The 19,574-nt window shown below is 52.7% G+C and overlaps 1 protein-coding gene across 4 annotated transcripts in view; it reads right to left on the reverse strand.

Annotated features, from left to right (window-relative positions):
• Positions 1-17,164, reverse strand: part of mpp7a (MAGUK p55 scaffold protein 7a) — a 111,868-nt gene extending 94,704 nt beyond the window's left edge. For 2 of the 4 annotated variants that reach the window (XM_030099830.1, XM_030099827.1), the window contains exon 1: positions 16,971-17,164. The gene's annotated coding sequence lies outside the window, so the exon portion shown is untranslated. Of the gene's footprint in view, positions 1-2,964; positions 3,020-3,117; positions 3,221-16,970 lie in introns of those variants that run through there. The other 2 variants (XM_030099829.1, XM_030099828.1) reach the window with 2 other exon arrangements.
• Positions 17,165-19,574: the final 2,410 nt, after the last annotated feature.

A 19,574-nucleotide genomic window follows, 5' to 3' on the forward strand; every position in this document is an offset into this window, starting at 1 on the left:
GGAGCTAAAGGAGCTAACGGAGCTAAAGGAGCTAAAGGAGCTAATGGAGCTAAAGGAGCTAATGGAGCTAAAGGAGCTAATGGAGCTAAAGGAGCTAACGGAGCTAATGGAGCTAAAGGAGCTAACGGAGCTAACGGAGCTAAAGGAGCTAACGGAGCTAAAGGAGCTAAAGGAGCTAACGGAGCTAACGGAGCTAAAGGAGCTAAAGGAGCTAATGGAGCTAAAGGAGCTAACGGAGCTAAAGGAGCTAAAGGAGCTAACGGAGCTAAAGGAGCTAAAGGAGCTAATGGAGCTAAAGGAGCTAACGGAGCTAAAGGAGCTAAAGGAGCTAATGGAGCTAAAGGAGCTAACAGAGCTGAAGGAGCTAAAGGAGCTAATGGAGCTAAAGGAGCTAATGGAGCTAAAGGAGCTAAAGGAGCTAATGGAGCTAAAGGAGCTAACGGAGCTAACGGAGCTAAAGGAGCTAATGGAGCTAAAGGAGCTAACGGAGCTAACGGAGCTAAAGGAGCTAATAGAGCTAAAGGAGCTAACGGAGCTAAAGGAGCTAACGGAGCTGAAGGAGCTAACGGAGCTAACGGAGCTAACGGAGCTGACCAGTAAATAGATTACTAATTTAATTAATGACGTGGTCTCGGATCGGTGTCTGGACTCCATTTTCGGCAGTATCGGCGCAATTTCTGATACTGGTATCGGAATCGGAACACCTCTAAGAAGGTGTAGGTCACTTTGTTTCGATGGTTCGGCCAAAACACAGCCGTTTGTACGGGGTTTAACTCAGGTGTCGATCCATCGTTCCCGGTCAGGGCCGGGGAGGCCTCTGGGGGTCCCACAGACCACAGGAGGACTCACATGCTGAAGTTACAGAAGACTATAATGAGACTCTTTCCACAGAGCAACTCCAGTACCAGGTTCTAGTTTTTGTAGGTTTAAAGCCTAACTGTGGCTTCCTGTAACATTTTTGGCAAATCAGAGATTCGAGATGTTCCTTCTCTCAACAGGAGATTGATTCAATCAGCAGATCGCAACCGTTTTTCCCCTTGGAGCCTTCTGAGGAGCTGCCTGTTTTCACGGTTTCATTGGCAGCTTAGCGCCAGCGGAGCATTCGAGACCGCAGGCTCGCCGGGATACTGGGTTAACGCTGCGTGTCGACGGGCACACGGTCCGGTCTCGGGGGACGCCGCCACTTCCAGGCCGCAGGAGACGCGTCCAGAGCTGTGCGGTGCGCTGAGCGGACGCGCCGCCACGTGGAATTAAACGGCTTTAATGGAAAAACTCTCACTTGTTTGACTCCGGAGCGGCCCTGAAGACAGATGGGATGTAAAATCAATTTGTACTTCAGCTCCTGCACATTGGATCGGACTGAGGCGACCGCAGAGTGCACAGTCAGAAAGACGGGAGTGGATAGAGTTACACACACACACACACACACACACACACGCACACACACACGTCCCAGCGCGGTGTGTTTGAACGCTCATCTACAGCTTCATGTCAATGGGCTGTGCGTAATTGCCGCGTATTAAAGCGTGGCGGTGGGGAATGCTGTTTGAGATGGAAACGGCGTTTCGAGAGCGAGTGGAAGACGCTGGGGGTGCCAGCGGCGCCCGGGCAGCCCGCCCCGTCTCTCCGGTGGAAAAACGCGCTGGAATCAAGTCTTTCTTCAGAGCTGCCAGAACGCCGCCGCGTCGGCTCCCATTAGGCGCGAGGTGCGTGACGCCGCCGCATCGCAGCGGGCCATGCGTCTTCTCCTTAATCGCCGCCGGCTTTACGAGGGATCGGGCCGCTGAAATCAAGACCCGGCGGGACCTGGCGAAGCCGGCGCTTCGAGACGTGCTCCAGAGACCGAATCCCGGCGCTCCGGGTAGATTCAGGTCACCTCGGTCTGTTCCGATGCTAAACTGCAGGAAAATTCACTGTGATTCTCATTAAGACACTGAAGAACCTGCAGCCAGTCCCGTCAGGTTCGCCGCAGCCTCAGCAGCGAGTGTCGCTCAAGAAGCTGCATGCTGGACACTTTTCCGTCCACTGCGTCTCGCTGTCCAACCACAGCTTCGTCCTGAGCAGCTGGACTGCAGGGAGGAAACAGCCTGGAGAGCCAGGTTTGGTCAGGTCATGTTCAGAAAAGGCGCTAGCCAATCAGCATTCAACACCGGCAATGAATAGAAATTCAAAAGTGAAGCTTTTAAGACGTGGACGAGAGGAAAAACATGCATTTGGTTTTATTCACATGTGACAAAACTTTAACAACTAATCAAAACCCAAAACAACCTCCCCATGGAGGCCTGGCCCGGCGGCAGGGGGCCACCGGACACCCGGGTAACCACCGCACCGGGCCCGGGCAACCACCGCACCGGGGCCCGGGCAACCACCGCACCGGGGCCCGGGCAACCACCGCACCGGGGCCCAGGTAACCACCGCACCGGGGCCCGGGTAACCACCGCACCGGGGCCCGGGTAACCACCGCACCGGGGCCCAGGTAACCACCGCACCGGGGCCCGGGTAACCACCGCACCGGGCTCCAGGTAACCACCGCACCGGGGCCCGGGTAACCACCGCACCGGAGCCCAGGTAACCACCGCACCGGGCTCCAGGTAACCACCGCACCAGGCCCCGGGTAACCACCGCACCGGGCCCCGGGCAACCGCCGCACCGGGCCCCGGGCAACCACCGCACCGGGCTCCAGGTAAGCACCGCACCAGGCCCCGGGTAACCACCGCACCGAGCCCCGGGTAACCACCGCACCGGGGCGTGAAGAGTGAAAACTGATGACAGGACTGCTCTGAACCTTTAGTGATCCTGAACGCTCAGCTGGCTGGAGAGAAACAGAGTCACGCTGTACCCGGGAGGAGCCTGTGACCCCAGAGCCCGCCTGTGACCCCGTGTGACCCCGGAGCCTGACGCCAGCGGAGGAGCCACAGACGGTGGAAAGCAGGGTAAAGAGTGGAGAGCGGTTCAGGGACTTACCAGACTGCAGCGCAGGGCACACAAACTCAAATCCTCCTAAACAGGAAGAAAGACGGCGCCCGCCCTCCCCGCCCGCCAGGTGTCCGGATCACCTGAACAGACCTGAAACTCCAGTTTTTTTTCCCCACTCTGCTCCACCCTCTTTGTACTCACACTACGACTCAACGAAGAACACAAAGACGGAGTAAACCCTCAGACTCCACCGCCGCAGGACGAGGCCCAGAGCGAGCTTCACCGTGGAGAGCTGGAACCACGTGAAGCTGAACTCTCCTGCTTCTGTTGACTCTGATCAAACATGCAGCTTATTTACAGCGACTCTGTAAAACCATGGTCAGGACACTCCCCCCGCCCCGCCTCCACCCAGGAAGTCACCTCCAACCTTCCACTGTCCTCTAGAAATGTCTGAGAAGCGTCTAAAATCCACCTGAACTCAAACCAGCTGATCTCCAGGAAAATCCACTTCGTTTTTTTTCAGCATGTAGTAACTGCAGAAAGCCACTAGATGGAGCACTGGACTCACCGAATGGCCTGAAGCAGCAGGGGAGCCCACACTGCAGTCAGGAGAGTGAAAACTCCTGAATGTGACCTCTGTGTGACCTCTGAAGACATGAGCTGTAGTGATGTCTCACTTCCTGATGATGGATTAAAACCATCTGATGGCGAGTCAGGCCACACACACACACACACACACACACACACACAGTCTCGCTTTACTGGAAGTGTTAGCCAATCAGAGAGAAGAAGCCGCTCCATCAGTACAGTGGAGCTGCTGCTCCTCCACATGGAGAGGAGTGGGCTGAGGAGGACGCCTCCTGGTGGTTGGATCAATGTTCAGTCATCTCCAAGCCCGAGCTGTTTGAAGGAGCACCGAGTCAAACAACCATGAGTCTTCATGATGAACTCCACCACCTGCTGCGTCTGAACACCGCCCTGCATCCATCACCCCCCACCCCCCCCCCAGGTCCGAAACTCCTCTTCCAGCTCTCCGTCCTTCTCCCATCATCCCCCTGGTTCTGCTCCCCTGGTTCCCATGCACACACAGCAGCTCTTTGTTTCTCCATGACCCAGTAACAAGGGAGAGGAGGCCACTGTCAGTCTGCACACACACATTCCTCTGACACACACACACACACACACACACAGAGACACACACACAAAATCGGTAATGACCAATTAAAGTGATCGGGGTTATAGATTGGAGGAGTCCTCTGGACAGAGAGACAGTCTGTGTGTGTGTGTGTGTGTGTGTGTGTGTGTGTGTGGGGGGGGGGGGGGGGGGGGGGGGGGGGGGGGGGTGAAACCAGGAGTAAAACACACTCTGCTTGATGAAGACCTGAGTGATGTGAGTGCTGTGGCTCTGCACTTAAGCCCCACAAAGTGCCTGAATGAAATGGTTTTTATTTATAGGTGATGCATTAATCTCACTCACACACACACACACACACACACACACACACACACACACACACACCACACACACAAACAACCCCCCCCCCCACACACACACACACACACACACTCCTCTGGACCTCAAACACACCGAGGTCTGAGGACTGGATCTGAAAAACGAGGCGTGTTGTGAGAGAACAGCAGGAAGCCGTAAGCCTCACTAATCTGAGTCGGTCTCGATGTCCATGATGCTGCTGGGTAACCTACATCCTACATCCTACAACTGTCTAAGAAGTGGTGAAGCCATGAGGGGAAACGTCCAGCCCACCTGACTGACGTGTCTCCGCTCTGGACCACAGTCTTCCCCTCACCTGACCCCAGCGTGACCTTCACCTGGACAGGGTTCTGTGAAGGGAGCCCTTCAACACATGCATGACTGACGGGGACAGACCGAAAGAGAGCAGAGCAGGACATGCAGACGAGGACAGGCCGATGAACGACAGAGCGGGCAGATCAGAGGAAGTGGAGCAGTGACTTCCTCCCATCACTTCCTGAAATAGCTCCCAGCTCTGACTCTCCTCTGCCACTGACGCCGTCCCTGCAGCGCCCAGCGGGACAGACCTGAGGCTTCCAACCAATCAGCAGCTCCGAGGCAACCAAAGGTCAGGAGGGCTCATCACCACACGCCCAGCCGTCCCCCCGTGAGGAGCAGGTCTGAGTCCGGGCCGGAGTGCCTTCCGGCAGCGGCGCTCTGCAGAGACCAGGTCCTTTCAGGCTCGCTCTCTCAGTGTAACCGGAGTCACTTCCTGTCGGCGGGGTCGGGTGTCGCCGACCTCCGGCGTGACGACACTCTGGGAGCGTCGAACAGCAGGGCCTTTTGTCCCGCCGTGTTCCTACATGTCCTCCAGTGCCGGAGCTGCAGGCACACCCCGGACACCGGGGGGGGACATAACGAGCTGACATCCCCTCCGTGGAGGGCCGGCCCCCTGCTGTGACACACTTGTAGCCACTGATAATCCTCACGCTAAGCTGCTTAGCGAAAACAAACAATTACTAGATGCCACCCAGCTGGTGAGGCACCGGGCGGCGGTGGAGCGGCGGTGGAGCCGGGGCCGGGCGTCCGCCGGGCGGAGCTCTGATGAAGACGGAGCTCTGGACGCTCACGGCGAAGGAGGGCGCCGTTACGTAACGCCAGCTGTGGTTTCAAGTGAAATACGACTTTCCCCACAAACACAAAGAACTGACAGCATTAACAGGATGAAGCGTGTTTCACCCACACAAGACACGCTAATCCTCTCTAATCCAGACCTCCATCCCTGCAGACCCCGGCTGGACCTCGGCTCCATCTGGACGTCCACACAGAGAGACGGAGATGGACGCCGCCGCCGTCTCCCCGTGACACCGACACTGCTGAGGGAATCACCAGAACGGTCTAGACTCTAGTCCGGCTCCGCTGGCCGACTGGATCCTCCGTCTGAAGAGGGTCTGACAGTGTCCTCACTGTCCAACGTCCTCGCCGGGATTTGGTTGGACATTTCCCGACAGACACAAAGGCAGATTTAAGAGGTGTGAAACACGAACAGGAGTTATCCTGAGCAGGGACGGCACTGTTCACAGTGGAACCCATACAGTGCCCTGGAATCGGTACTTCTGTGTGTTCATGTTAATCCGTTACTGGCTGCAGACGAGCCGCTAACAGATGCTAGCATGCTAATGGACGCTGAGCGCAGGCGCTGTGGCCGCAGATCTGAGGCCGGTCTCTCCTCAGCCTTGAGGAAAACCCTGTGATCTGTACCGATAAAAGTACGGAATTTGGAAGCCATCCCTAATCCTGAGACGCCGCCCTGATGGACTCGGCGCCGGAGGACTGAGCAGTCAGCCCGGTTATGGTTATTATGATCCTGAAACAAACGCTCATGGAAATTCAGACATATTTACATGACTTTCAATATCGCGGTCGTCGGCACGGAAACCCGAGAGGTTAGTGTGCATGGATGAACTCAGCAAGTGTACGCCGGCCTGGACTGTGGTCCTGAAGGAGCCCGGAGGAGGCGGGCCCTCGGCTGCCTGAAGGCCCCCGTGGCAGGGCGGGATCGGAGAGTGAGGCTCTCCATCAGATAACGGCCGAGACGCTCTCCTAACCGGCTCAGGACCGGCAGCAGGGCCGGTGCATGCATGCCTCTGGAGGGCGGGCCGCTCCAGGCCGGGTCTTGTGAAGACAGGCCCGAGCTCGGCGGCCGCCGGTGAGGTGGAGGCGTCGGGATTGTGGGAAAAGGGAGATAAGATCAGTCAGAAGGATCACTGATGCCAACCGAAAGATGAAGCTCTGTCGAGAGCGGTGGTGGCGACAGGGAGCGGGTTTGAGGCGCAGCCGTTAATAAACCACATCTCCACTGATTTCCAGTCACACAGTGAAGAGAGAAGACCGGCCCAAACCGAGGAAAACAACATTAGGAGATGCTTATCACCTCCGGGCTCCGCGGGCTTTGGAAACAAGATTTAATAATTTATGTATGAGAACACAGGCTGCTGACGGCACTGAAACACACCTGGAGGAGGCAGCCCGAGCTTCCACTCTGAGAACTGCTACCGTCTAAAACCGGGAGCAAATGACGGAACCACGGCGTAACAACGTCCAGTGTGAATTCCCCTTCAGCTCCCAGCCTGGACTCTGCTGGATCGTTCCTGGAAACACCAGGTGTGAAATAATTGGACTGATCAGATTAACTGCAACTAAATGCTCTCTTTCTTCTTTTCTCCCAACGATGCATTTCCAGTGATTTAATCCCGGTCCTGGTTTAGAGCTGGGGAAAAGATAAAACCATTACCATGAATTAACTCTACAAACATGGTGCTGCAGTTCGTTCCTGACCTTTGACCCAGAATTGGACTTTATGTTAAAACTTTTGAGGAAAAACTGAGTAAAAATCCTTAATCCACATTAGGAGAAAAGACGCTGAGTTGTGGTGTTTGGGAGTATTTTCCTGCTGGATCCTCTTTACACCACATTCTCAACTGGAAACAGAAAACTTCCAGGCTGGATTTACGAGACGCCGGAGCTCCGAGGAACGGAAACAACTCCTGGTGAACCGGAGGACCTGGCGTTTCCCGACGGCTCTTCTGCACACGCTCAGTAAAGACATAAGACCGCCGAGCGTTTCAGTGTCAGTGGAAGACCGACCAATTACCACATTCCTGCGGCGAGCCGTCCGGGACGCGGACCAGATACGGGGAAACGCGGGTGTGTGTCACCCCGCTTCCCATCACCCAGACTCCGGTTGCTGGGAGGAGAGGAGGCATGAAAGACTGGGGGGGGGCGGCGGGGAACAATGCCGGGATTGAGGCTCACAGCGTGGCGCCCCAAACCTTCGCCGTAACTCACCTCATTTCAATACGCTGCTCTGTAAAGGGGCGCGCTGACAAAGAGCGGCGGGCGGATGAATGTGACACTCGTGTGTGTCACTGTCACTGTGGGCGGAGCAGCAGAGGAGACAGGAAGTGAACAGGAAGTGAAGAAGATCAGACTTCTTTAAGGCTGAAGGTTCGTTCCTGTCATGACTCTGCAGGAAGAAAGACTTCAGATGTAAACGCTCACATTAATTCAAGAGTATTTCAGGATCCACAGCAAACCGTAATGCCAGCAGTCACCTGCGGGGGCAGCGTTTCGCAGCACAGCTCAGGTGTGACCAGAGGAAGGAATGAAGAACACCAAAGGAAGAGAGCGTGTGTGGATGTCACTTCTTCAGCTCAGATCGTCTCTCTGGACCAATTCCAAACACGACTGGAGACACAGCTGGTCTGAGCCGGTCCCACCAGCAGCCTGCGCTGCCCTCTACTGGACACACCCAGGAACAGCGCCACCATGTTGAAAACAGTGTTGATGGAGACTGGAGGACTCTTCATGACTTCCTGCTCTGGTAAACAGGAGCTCGGTGAAACAGTCCAGGTGGAGTCAGATGGTTCAACGTTGAAGTCAGCCGAACCCGCAGCACTGATCCACTCCTCCGGCGCTGTGGCGCTCCACTGCCCCGCCCCCTGTCCACCGACATGGTGAGGTGGAGCAGAGCTGTGTGGGTCCGTCTCCGGCTGCCTCCGCTCCTCCGTCAGCCCCGTCTCCACCTCCTCAACCGGCCTCCTCCACATTCCTCACACATGAGCACCGACATCCATCACCGCCTCCTCCTCCTCCTCACTGAGAACCCAGCAGAGGAAATGAGACGGTGTGAGGAGACCTGGTCCCGGTCTGGAGGGTGAAGACCCTCTGGACCCGCTGCAGGGACAGGGACAGGGACAGGGACAGGGACAGGGACCGGGACCGGGACCGGGACAGGGACCGGGACAGGGACCAGCCTCCACCTCCTCCGGGCTCCAGTCAGAGAGGTCAGCAGGTGTTTAACCAGACGGCTGAGATTACAGCGACCTGCTGGACGACAACCACACTCAGGGAACACTAACGGCACAGCGTGACCCCGTGACCCCGCCACTCCTCCACACACACACTGCTGCTGCTCGGCCAATCAGCAGCTGGAACCGACCGAAGGTAAAGGCGTGAAACCTGAGCCCCGCACGGCTCCGCGACCTTTGAACTCTCCCACCCCTCCGCTCAACTCCTTTTTACCAGCAGATAAAATAACCTGAGTGTGAGCCGAGCGCCCAGCTATGTGGGAGAACAGAGGGAGCGGAGCCAAGCCCGACACACACTCACACACACACTCACACACACACTCATTCACATACTGAGTGTTTTCCAAGGGCTGGGGTCGGTACGGGTCCAGTTGGTACCGGGCCATAAAGACAGAATGAACAGTTTTATTCTGAAAGTTTCTATCTGTATCTTTGAGTTTTATTTTGAAAAGCGGCTGACTTCCATCAGCGCTTCTCCTCTGTGCTTTGGTGAAGGTGTTTTCACACACCGTCTCCGCCGACACGCTGCTTTAAAGCAGTCTGTGGTCCAGAGGAGGTGGAGGAGGCTGCTCCACCCGACACCCCACCTCTCAGCTGGACCCGCCTCCTCACAGCTCCTCCATGGGAGACGGAGCTGAATCAGCTCACAGCTGAGGAGAACCGCACCGACGACAGGAATTCTACTTCCTGCAGGTCCTGCAGGTCCTGCAGCTCCGGCAGACTGAACCGGGTCCTGCAGGGTTCCAGTCAGATAGTCCCAGAACAGCTGGACTGTCAGAGATAAGGCTGAAAGCGCCCGTCTGCTCCTCAAGGCCTCAGACCAGCTCACGAGGGGAGAACAGACTCCGGCCTCCGTCTGAAGGTCACAGAGGGTCACGGCCTTCTGATCCCAGTCACAACGAGGCCAACGCTCAGCTGACGGGTTCCTCAGAGAGAGAACAACCAAGACATGAGACCCGGGGAAAAGATTCAGGCTGACAGTACGTACAGCAGACAGACCTGAGCAGGTGAAACGCTGCCGGTGTGAGTGCGGAGCTGCCGGGGAGCTGCTATTCACTGATCTAAAGGACGGAAACCAGAACAGAAGCAAAGCGAAGAACCTGGAAAGACCAGGATTACCAGGACCAGGAGACTCTGGCCTGGGACCGGGACCAGCAGACCCTGGAGGGGGGCTCCTGGTTCGGAGCCTCACCTCCAGCCTCCCCCTGGTTGTGTCTTAAAGCCGCCTGGAGCAGAGGCCTCTGCCACACAATACCCCTCTGTTCACTGGACGCCCAGTGGTTCACCCCCCCCCCCAGCCTTTTCTCTCTATCCACCCCTCCCCGCCCCCCCTCCCAGAGTGACAGAGCCGACTGATGCTTGCTCAGATTAGCGTCCAGCCGCTGAAGGGGACGGATGGAGAAGGCAGGAAGAAAGAGCTGCTTTGTGTCGGACGGAGCCGACGACCCCGGAAACCAGAGAGGAAGCTGGGAGGAAAAATAAGAGCCTGTCTGCTGCCCCCCCACAGGGACAGGAGGGGAAGGTATCCCTCACACCGCCTGGTTCAGGACAGTGTCCACCGACTCAGAGCGACAGCTCCTCCACGTGTTGAGTCCTCCGCCATCAGCCAGCTCAGACCCCGGTCCTTCCAGCGCCGGCCTCCAGGCTATAAATACGTCCACAGCCCGAACGGCTCCTCTCCGCGGCGCTTCCGGAAGGTTACCCAGCGATTAGTGGTGAGCTGCAGCCCGGCCAGAAGAGAGCAGGCCGTTCTGATACCGGGAGGTTCCAGCTGCGAGCCTCGTCACCGCGCCGTGGCGCCGCGAGGCTCCGACATGGCAGCCGCCCAGGAGGATCAGGACCATCTGGGAAAGGGTACCGGGACTCAACGCTACCGGTTTTCGGTGCCTTTGTGTGTTCATTGGTTGCTGGCTGCAGACGACGAGTCGCCAATGGACCAGCGAGCAAACGGATGCTAGCGTGCTAACGATGCCGGATGCGGGAGCTCCAGCCGTAGACCCGAGGCTGGTCCCTCCTCAGCCTGGAGAAAAATCTTGTTCTTAACCAGGAACTTCCTGAGATTAGAAGTTTTCCCGCCTCAGGCAGCGTGATCTGCATCGTATGTTGAAAAGTGGAGCCGTACTCTGGAGCGCTTTCTACAAACACTTGCCTTGCTGACATGCTAGCTACTGGCGTCTTTACGCTCTTGTGCGAGTAATGCTGCATTCAGGTCCGGCTCGGAAAACTGCCTACTCTGCCACTCCCTCACAGTCACACAGACGTGTTCAGGTACTGAAACATGGTACCGTTTGATTTTACGTGACTCGGTACTCAGAATTCAGTCGGTACCTATAAAAGTACCGAGCTCCGGACCCGTCCCGAGCTGGGACAGTCATGCTCAGAAAGGTCGTCTCGTTTGCTCCAGTTGGTCTCCATGGTTTGAAGGGACAGAGTCCGGCTCTTCTCCAGCTCACAAGCGTATCCCCTCGTCTGCCATCGTCCACATTCAGCGGCGTTAATCACATGACCCGCCATTAACCAGGGAAGACTGCACGCCTCGCGGCGCTAACAGGCCGCTGTGACGGGCCATTCACGGCCAAAACGCTCTAATTGTACTCAACGAGCAACCAGGGAGCAGCCACACAGAGGTCCCACAGTCCGCACATGAATGAAGGAGTGAATGCATGAAGCCCTGGCCCATACACACACACTTCATGTTCTCAGAGCGCAGACACACATTCAGATGTTGTCGTGTGCAGCGGACAGAAGAATAAAGGAGTAAGAGGACCAGCAGCCAACACACACACAGACACACACACAGACACACACACACACACACACCGATCACCTGGAACCAATGGAAGGAACATCGGGCTGCGGTGGCCTTTCCTCCTGGGCCTGAACTTTGACCTCCTGTCATTCCAGAAGCAACGTTTCAATAAGTCAGAAAGTTACTGCAGAAATAACTAGAATGTGTCCCTCAGAGAGGCAGACCTCCGCCACAGCTCCAATCAGTCACCAACAACAATAAGAACACCAGATATAATAATAAAAAACATTGTATTCCTCCCCAACACAAACAACGTCTGGGAGAAAGCTGCTTGCTGCTTGTTCATATCTCAGTGTGTTTCCTCACAGTGACTGACGCTCCAGAACCCCCCTGTTTTTGTCTGTTCTGGATCCTGGTATCCGGAATACTTCCTGATCTGGATCAGCAGCTGATCTCTCTGAGAGTCCTTGAAGAACTGACACTGTCATGTTCTCTAAGCCCCCTTGTCATTTATTGTTGAGTTATGCCCAGCTATGCGACAGACTCCCTATCTCTCAATGATAAAGAATCATTTAAAAAACTCCTGGATCCAGACAGTGATCTGGGTCATCACCAAAATTTTATGGATTCTAAGTTAGCCCAAGACCCACCTTTCCACAAAGTTTCATTGCAATCTGTCCATTTCTTTTTCCACAATGTTGTTAACAAACCAACCAACCGACGTGATTCCATGACCTCCTTGGCAGCGGTAACTAAAGGCATTCGATTTAGGAAACAGTCTTGGTCAAACTTTTTTCTTTTTCAAACTGAGGGACAGAGGAACGACTTCAGTGGGTGGGGCTGGTGCTTCACTACTTCCTGGTTCCAGAGCCAATCAGATGCGAGTTCCCAGGTTGCCAGACAGTGCAGCATTGTGGATGTGAAGCAAGGCTCCTTACTGCTCCATGTAGAACCAAACAGCGTCTCAGCAGACGATGGCAGGACAGGGCGTCCTCTGGTCTGTCCCTGCTGCCGTGCACAGCGCGCCTTCACAGCTCTGCTCTCATGACCTCTGGATGAATCATGCGTCTGACGCCGTGGTCGAGTTTCTGTCGCCGTCGTCTTCAGACATCGAGGCGAGGAGGCGAGGCGCGGCTCGCTGGCCCGCGGTGCGGTAACCCAGCACCGGATCCCCCTGGGTCCCCGGCCAGGAGGCTCCTGACCGCTAAACCTGAAGCCAGCAGTAAATCCCCAGCAGCCAGACCCGCTGCCCCCACCCCGTCCGCCCACATCCTGAGCTCGGGTCCTCGGACCGGTCCACGCCTCGGGGCGGTTCTGGCTTCCTTTGCTCCCAGGCGGGTGGATTCTTCACAGAGCTGGTGAAACTAGGGCACTTGAGCATTTGGCGGGTTTTGGGCGGGTTTTGGGCGGGTTTTGGGCAGGTGTGGAGCACCGACGCATCGAAGGACGGCGTGAAGCCACAGGGAACAGCAGGAGCAGGGCCGGGCGGTTCGTCCACCGGGGGGCAGCGTGGAGCAGGGGTCAGTTCGTCAGTCTGCAGCTCCACAGCGTTCGAATCCTCCGTCCACTTTTAGACTTCAGAATGGATTAAGCCACTGAAACAACATCCTGTATTCATATTTCATGTGAAGCCGAGTTTAGCTGTGGCTGAGCAGCCGCCGGCGAGAACCTCCATATGTCAGGAGCGAGCTGGAGAACACTGGCTAGAACCTCAGGAGCGAGCTGGAGAACACTGGCTAGAACCTCAGGAGCGAGCTGGAGAACACTGGCTAGAACCTCAGGAGCGAGCTGGAGAACACTGGCTAGAACCTCAGGAGCGAGCTGGAGAACACTGGCTAGAACCTCAGGAGTGAGCTGGAGAACACTGAGTAGAACCTCAGGAGCGAGCTGGAGAACACTGGCTAGAACCTCAGGAGCGAGCTGGAGAACACTGGCTAGAACCTCAGGAGCGAGCTGGAGAACACTGGCTAGAACCTCAGGAGCGAGCTGGAGAACACTGGCGAGAACCTCCATGTGTCAGGAGGGAGCAATCTCTCAGAATTTGTGGAAATCAGATGAACTGTAGTTCTCCGTCCATTCAGAGTGTTTACATGACAGGACTTTTTACTAAACCTGAATGAAGGTTAATTCTGCTCTAAAACCACCAAACAGACGCCTGAAAACCTGGTTCTGAATTTAGTTTAAATCTTTAAATCGGTTTGTTCTCCTTCAGGAGCTGAATTGTATGTAAACTAGTGGTGACTTTATTCCAGTCGTTCTGCTCGTCCGTCATCACGACGCAATATTCCAAGATGGCGGCTGGCGGTTCAACTCCTACAGAGACGGTTTATTTTAACGGAGCTTCAGAAGAAATGGATGTAATGAAAAGAGCGGCTGGACGGGAGCAGAACGACGAGGACATTTTCAAAGCTGCAGCATCAAAGTTAATCCAGAAACAAAGAGAGAAACACTGTTTACTTCCTGGAGACGTCGCGACGTCACGGCCGCCGTCCAATCAGAACGCTGCACAGCCCCCAGAGTTACTGAGGAGTTAATCCTTCATTCTCAAGTAAACACCAAGACCAGGAACAGAATTCTGAATTACTTAGTTCAGAATAAACCAATTCCAAATGAAAAACACTGTATAATCACACAGTGTTACACTCATGTCTAGGATGTCGAGCAGGCTCTAACATAAGGCCCGCGGGCCAAAACCGGTCTGGAAGAAACTCCAAATCGGCCTGGCAAAGGCATTTCAAGAAAACACTGATTTTTTAAAGAAGTTTCTAAACATTAGAGGACAAAACACAAGACTGAGAGCGGAGCTGAGACAGCACTGATGCTAACTAGCATTAGCCTCAACACCCTCAGGACATCCCACTGCAGGTTTTACACTCCGGCTCGTCCACTTGTGTTGCAGACAGGAGTCTTCAGAGAGCAGGGTTAATCCCAGCCGCTCCAGGAAGTGGATGAGTGGATGAAGGCGGGAACCGCAGTAACCGGCGCCGTGCGGCTGGAACCCGCTCGGCCTCTAATTAACTAACGCCGAGTTCCTCTGCAGGTAAAGCAGCAGGTAGGACAGGAGCCTCTCCGAGACAACAGAAAGGCAGTTTCCCATGATTCACAGTGTGCCGATAGTGATCCAGCCTAAAGCCCGGATTAAGAGTCTTAACCCACTGTACCCCCCACCCCCCCACCCTTAAGCCCCAAGACAGGAGCCTCCAGCTGACGAACGTTGATCTGGCGGTCCGGCCGGGTCCGGCCAGCCGCTGACAGCTTCCTCATCAACGCCGGCCGAGCGCGGCGCCGACAGGAAGCGCTCGTCTCTATCGGCAGGTCGCAGGTCACATGGATTCCACCCAGCTGAGCTTTGCTCTCCATGCATTCCTGGTTCCCACACTCCTCCGCCCGGTGACGGTCCTCACCAGGAACAAAACCCTGGGAATGTCAGCAATGCGGCGCTGCGGTTCAGAGACACCTGCTCAGACCGGGGGGGGGGGGCTCAGTCTGGACCTCCACATCCGACCCCACCCTGACCTCCGGTGCCAACACTCCCAGACAAGTGCATCCATCCAGGACCAGGACCAGGACCAGGACCAGGACCAAGTCTCAGCCTGAGCAGTTCAACCAGTAATAATGAAACACCCCCCGCTCACACACACACACACCAGCAGCACTAATGAACGGGACCAAAACACTTCTAATCAGTCTCCCCAGAGACTCCCCCTGCACACTTGGAATGCAGACTCAGAGAACCCCCCCCCCCCCCCCCCCGGCCGCCCCCACCCTCCACCTTTCTGGAGGCTGGAGTTAGAAGCAGAAGTGGGCCGGTCCCAGCGAGAGCAGGAAGCCGGGGTGTGAAGGTTTGAATCAGCAGGAAGACGAGAGACGACCACAGATTCTCTAACATTAGAGACGACGACCATGGAGACGCAGTCACAGTGTCCTCAATACGTTGTGTTTCCAGCGGTTCTCAGCACCTGGTACTCCACACAGCGCACCAACAGAGACAATGTGACACTTCGACACAGTGGAAACACAAACAACCTCAGATCAGCACAACGACAAGAACAGTGGCCGATCTGAAATAACTCAGACTAGAAATCTGTCAGAACAACCAGCCATCCTGAAAACAAGCTCCAACACTTCAGAAGTGGATGTATTACATATGGATTAATCATAAATACTAAATATAATGTTAATAGTCTCAAAGTTGCATTTTTAATGAATAATACCACAGTTTTATAAGTTTTTTTCAGTTTTATAAGTTTGATGAAAGTTCAAAATCAAGATACACTTAACTTTCTTAATATTTTACTAGTTTTTGAGCAATGCATTACATTTTGTCACCTACTGTGCAATATGTTCTCAAAATGATTGTTTAAAGGTGCTACAGGCAGGATTTTGCTAGTCAATGCTAATTTTTCTGTTATCTTTGGATTAAATGTTAGAGTATCCATTGATAATCCTTTAGGAGTGTAGCATAACTGCTCTACCGCGAGGGCGCAGCGCTTCCATCTGTCTCTGTTTTGAGCTGAAAAGGAATCTCGACAGCTCCAGGTATCTTTGACCAATCAGAAGAGCCCATGAGGCTCTGACCGTGATTGGTCGAGGGGCGTGTGTCGCGTTCTTGTGGGAGGGGCTTAACTTGCATAAGGGCGTGATGTCAGAGAAAACAGGACAGGATTGGCTGTGCTGGGTTTCAAATCGCCATCTTAGATGGGTCAAATCGCCATCTTGCTTAGGTAAACCTAAGCAAGATGGCGGAGATGCGGAATCCTGCCTACAGCACCTTTAAGGTAGTTTTTCCTTTGCTGTGTCTCCTTGACTTGCTAACATGGAATTAGTTTATCTTTGTAAAAGTGTTCTGTAAACGCTGTGTGGTATTTGGCGCTCCGTAAGTTATATTGAATCGACTGGAGCATCTCAACCTGTCATTTGAGGCCGCCCACACATGGTGAGAACATTAGAGTCATTTTTCCAGTAGTTTTAATTTGGAGGTGAAGACATGTCCGGCCTGGGTCCCTTCAAGGGCCGCTTTTCAGCCCAAGAGCCTCATGTTGAACAGCCCAGGTTTTGAGTGTGTTATAAGTTTTGTCTGGCGGGAGGCAGTTTGGCTGCAGTGTGTGTGTGTGTGTGTGTGTGTGTGTGTGTGTGTGTGTGTGTGTGTGTGTGTGTGTGTGTGTGTGTGTGTGTGTGTGTGTGTGTGTAAAGTTATTTATTTTGATCACTTCTCCTGAAGTTGACTGTAAATACATGTGAGCTGAAGGCGCGTTCACGGCGCCTCGGACACTCCAGCCTCCGCTGAGGCGTCAGGTGAAACTTTCATTGAACGCAGCACCGTAACCGCAGCACGGTCGACACGTTTCGGCATTAAAGTGCGTACACCGGGCTTCGGCGCCACTTAAACGCAGTTTTGGCACACATGCGTGAGGTTCGCCTCTGGAAGAGTCTGGGAGCCTGGCGCAAGCAGCGGGTTACTCACTTTGCATGGGGCGTCGGACTTGAAGGTTCCTTCTCTGGTCAGAGAGCGCCTACTCCACTCCTCCTCTGATAGAAAATCCTTCCTTTTGGCTTTAATCCTACACTTTTCTTTGACGCTTCGCGCTTCTGTTCGTGTTTCTATCCCTCCACGGATCCCCGCGCTGCCTGGCCGGATCCTGACCGACTCGGAGCTCCTCGGAGCGGCTCAGCCTGCGGGAGGGAGGCGGGACCAGGACGTCTGCGTGCTCATTGGTCAGTTCATGAAGGGGCGTGTCCACAACTCTGAATTTGTGCTATGATTGGCTGATTCTGATGTCATTCTTCATTTCGCTCTGGGGTAAATTCATGAGGAAACAAAACATTAAGAAGCGTGTTTAAAATACTTGGAGACTTATTTGAAAAGATCTGCGATGACTCGAAGCTCCTCTTGCAAAAAATGTCCGTTTTGGTTTTGTAAGAAATAAAACTCCCGATGAAAAATATTCTTTAATTTACCTAATTTAAATTCTTGCAAAATTTTACAGCCACAAGCGCAAATTTTCCAAAGTGAAGCCCATTTTTTGATTTTTTTGTGAAATAACTGGACTTAGATTTCAAATCAATATCCCATGCTCCCAAGGATGCTAACAAAACTGTGAATCTGCTCCCACGTCAATATCTTTATTCCAACGTCCCCTGGCATTATTATTTATTTATTTATTTATTTATTTATTTATTTATTTATTTATTTATTTATTTATTTATTATCATTATATCATTATTTGTTTTTGTATTTATGTTCTTTTTCTTCTTCTTCTTTCAATTGTTAATGTCATCTTTATACTGTCAATCGAAGGAACTCTGTATGTGTTTCGATAAAGTTATTTTAAAATCTTAAAAAAGAAGGGTGTTTAAAACATGTTTGTCAACACAGAAGGTCCCAAAATATTCTGGACAGGAAGCATGGCTTCTGAGGTCCTCAGGAGGAGGTTTTTTGAAAGTTCCCAGAGTCAGAAGAAACTAACTGGAGCACTTTTTACGTCCTTCACTCCTCAGATGAGGAACAAACATCCTGCTGATACACACACACTCCTTTTGATTACAACATAGAGTTGACTTATCTTGTTTTTATCTTTTAGTTTTTTTTAATTTATCCTGCTTAAGTCCTTCTTATGTATAGTTTGCGTATGTTTTTCTTTTTTGTAAAGTGAGAGAAAACACTTTATACTACTATTCAAACAGTGAAACAAGCTCACCCACAAGTAAAGATTAATATTATTATTATTATTATTGTTGTTATTATTATTATTATTATTACCACTACTACTACTTATGGTCGTCGCTCAACAGAAAATACTGTTCAGCTCAGATGATAATCAGTGGATGGTTTTATTAAAATTGGCGTGACAGCTCCCCCTGCAGGTCATGTTGTTATAGAGAAGCAACAGGTCCTCATTTTAAAACTTGTTCTATTCATTTTGCTTTTATTTATTTATTTATTTATTTATTTGTTTGTTTGTTTGTTTGTTTGTTTGTTTGTTTATCTATCTATCTATCTATCTATCTATCTGGTTATTCATTTCTGAAAGTGTAATTGCTAATATTGACTTTCTTTCAGTCTAAAATTATATTTGTGCTGAGGTTGGTGATTGTTCTGAAGATGAAGCTCATTATTTATTTATCTGTTTGTAATTTCTGGTTGTTGGGGCCCAGGGAAACAGTGGACTTTTCCCGGTTGTTGTAGGGCTGTGTGTGTGTGTGTGTGTGTGTGTGTGTGTGTGTGTGTGTGTGTGTGGTGTGTGTGTGTGTGTGTGTGTCTGTGTCTGTGTCTGTGTCTGTGTCTGTGTGTGTGTGTGTGTGTGTGTGTGTGTGTGTGTGTGTGTGTGTGTGTGTGTGTGTGTGTGTGAGTGAGTGTGTGTGTGCGTGTGTGTGTGTGTGTGTGTGTGTGTGTTCCAGAAACGAGCTCCCACCCTCCCTTTGTGCTGGGCTCAGGGCTGGTAGCTGGGCTGGAGGCGCCCGGTCACAGTGGGAGGAGGAGGTATTGTTGTGGGAACAATGGAGGCCGGCGGCTCGATGGCGTTGCTCCTCTGACCACCTCTCTCCTGCAGCATCAGGACCACCAGGATGACGGTGCTGGAATGGAACATGGAGGGACTGATACACCTTTTGATGGCGCTGTGATGATTCTGTGGCAACAAAACATTTCAGTTAAAAAAAAAAAACAAGTAAAAACACAAACTTTAGCCCTCCAAGTCATTTCCATTTCAGAAAATGTGTTCTGAAGTGTCACCAAGACATTTTGAGGGGAAAGAAGCTGCTGTTCCACTTCTGTTAGGAATGAATTAGTTTAATTGGTGTGGCGTCCTGTCTCCTGACAAGTGTTGAATAACATGGAAGATGAGCTCGGGTTTGTTTGTGACTTGTGTTCCTGTTCATGTATGAAAAATGGAAACTATACATAAAATATTGTGAAGCTCTGTCGTCAACAGAATGCAAAGAAAATCTCTTTAACTTAATAATAAATGAATGTATTGATCCGTCAGTGATTCTCATCTGTATGTGAGTTTCCAAGGGGGTGATTTTAACTGACCTCAAATCTGACCTGCTGATGGAGAAGAGGTTGGTA

This window comes from Salarias fasciatus, chromosome 9, assembly GCF_902148845.1.
Source record: "Salarias fasciatus chromosome 9, fSalaFa1.1, whole genome shotgun sequence".
NCBI classification, from domain to species: Eukaryota; Metazoa; Chordata; class Actinopteri; order Blenniiformes; family Blenniidae; genus Salarias; species Salarias fasciatus.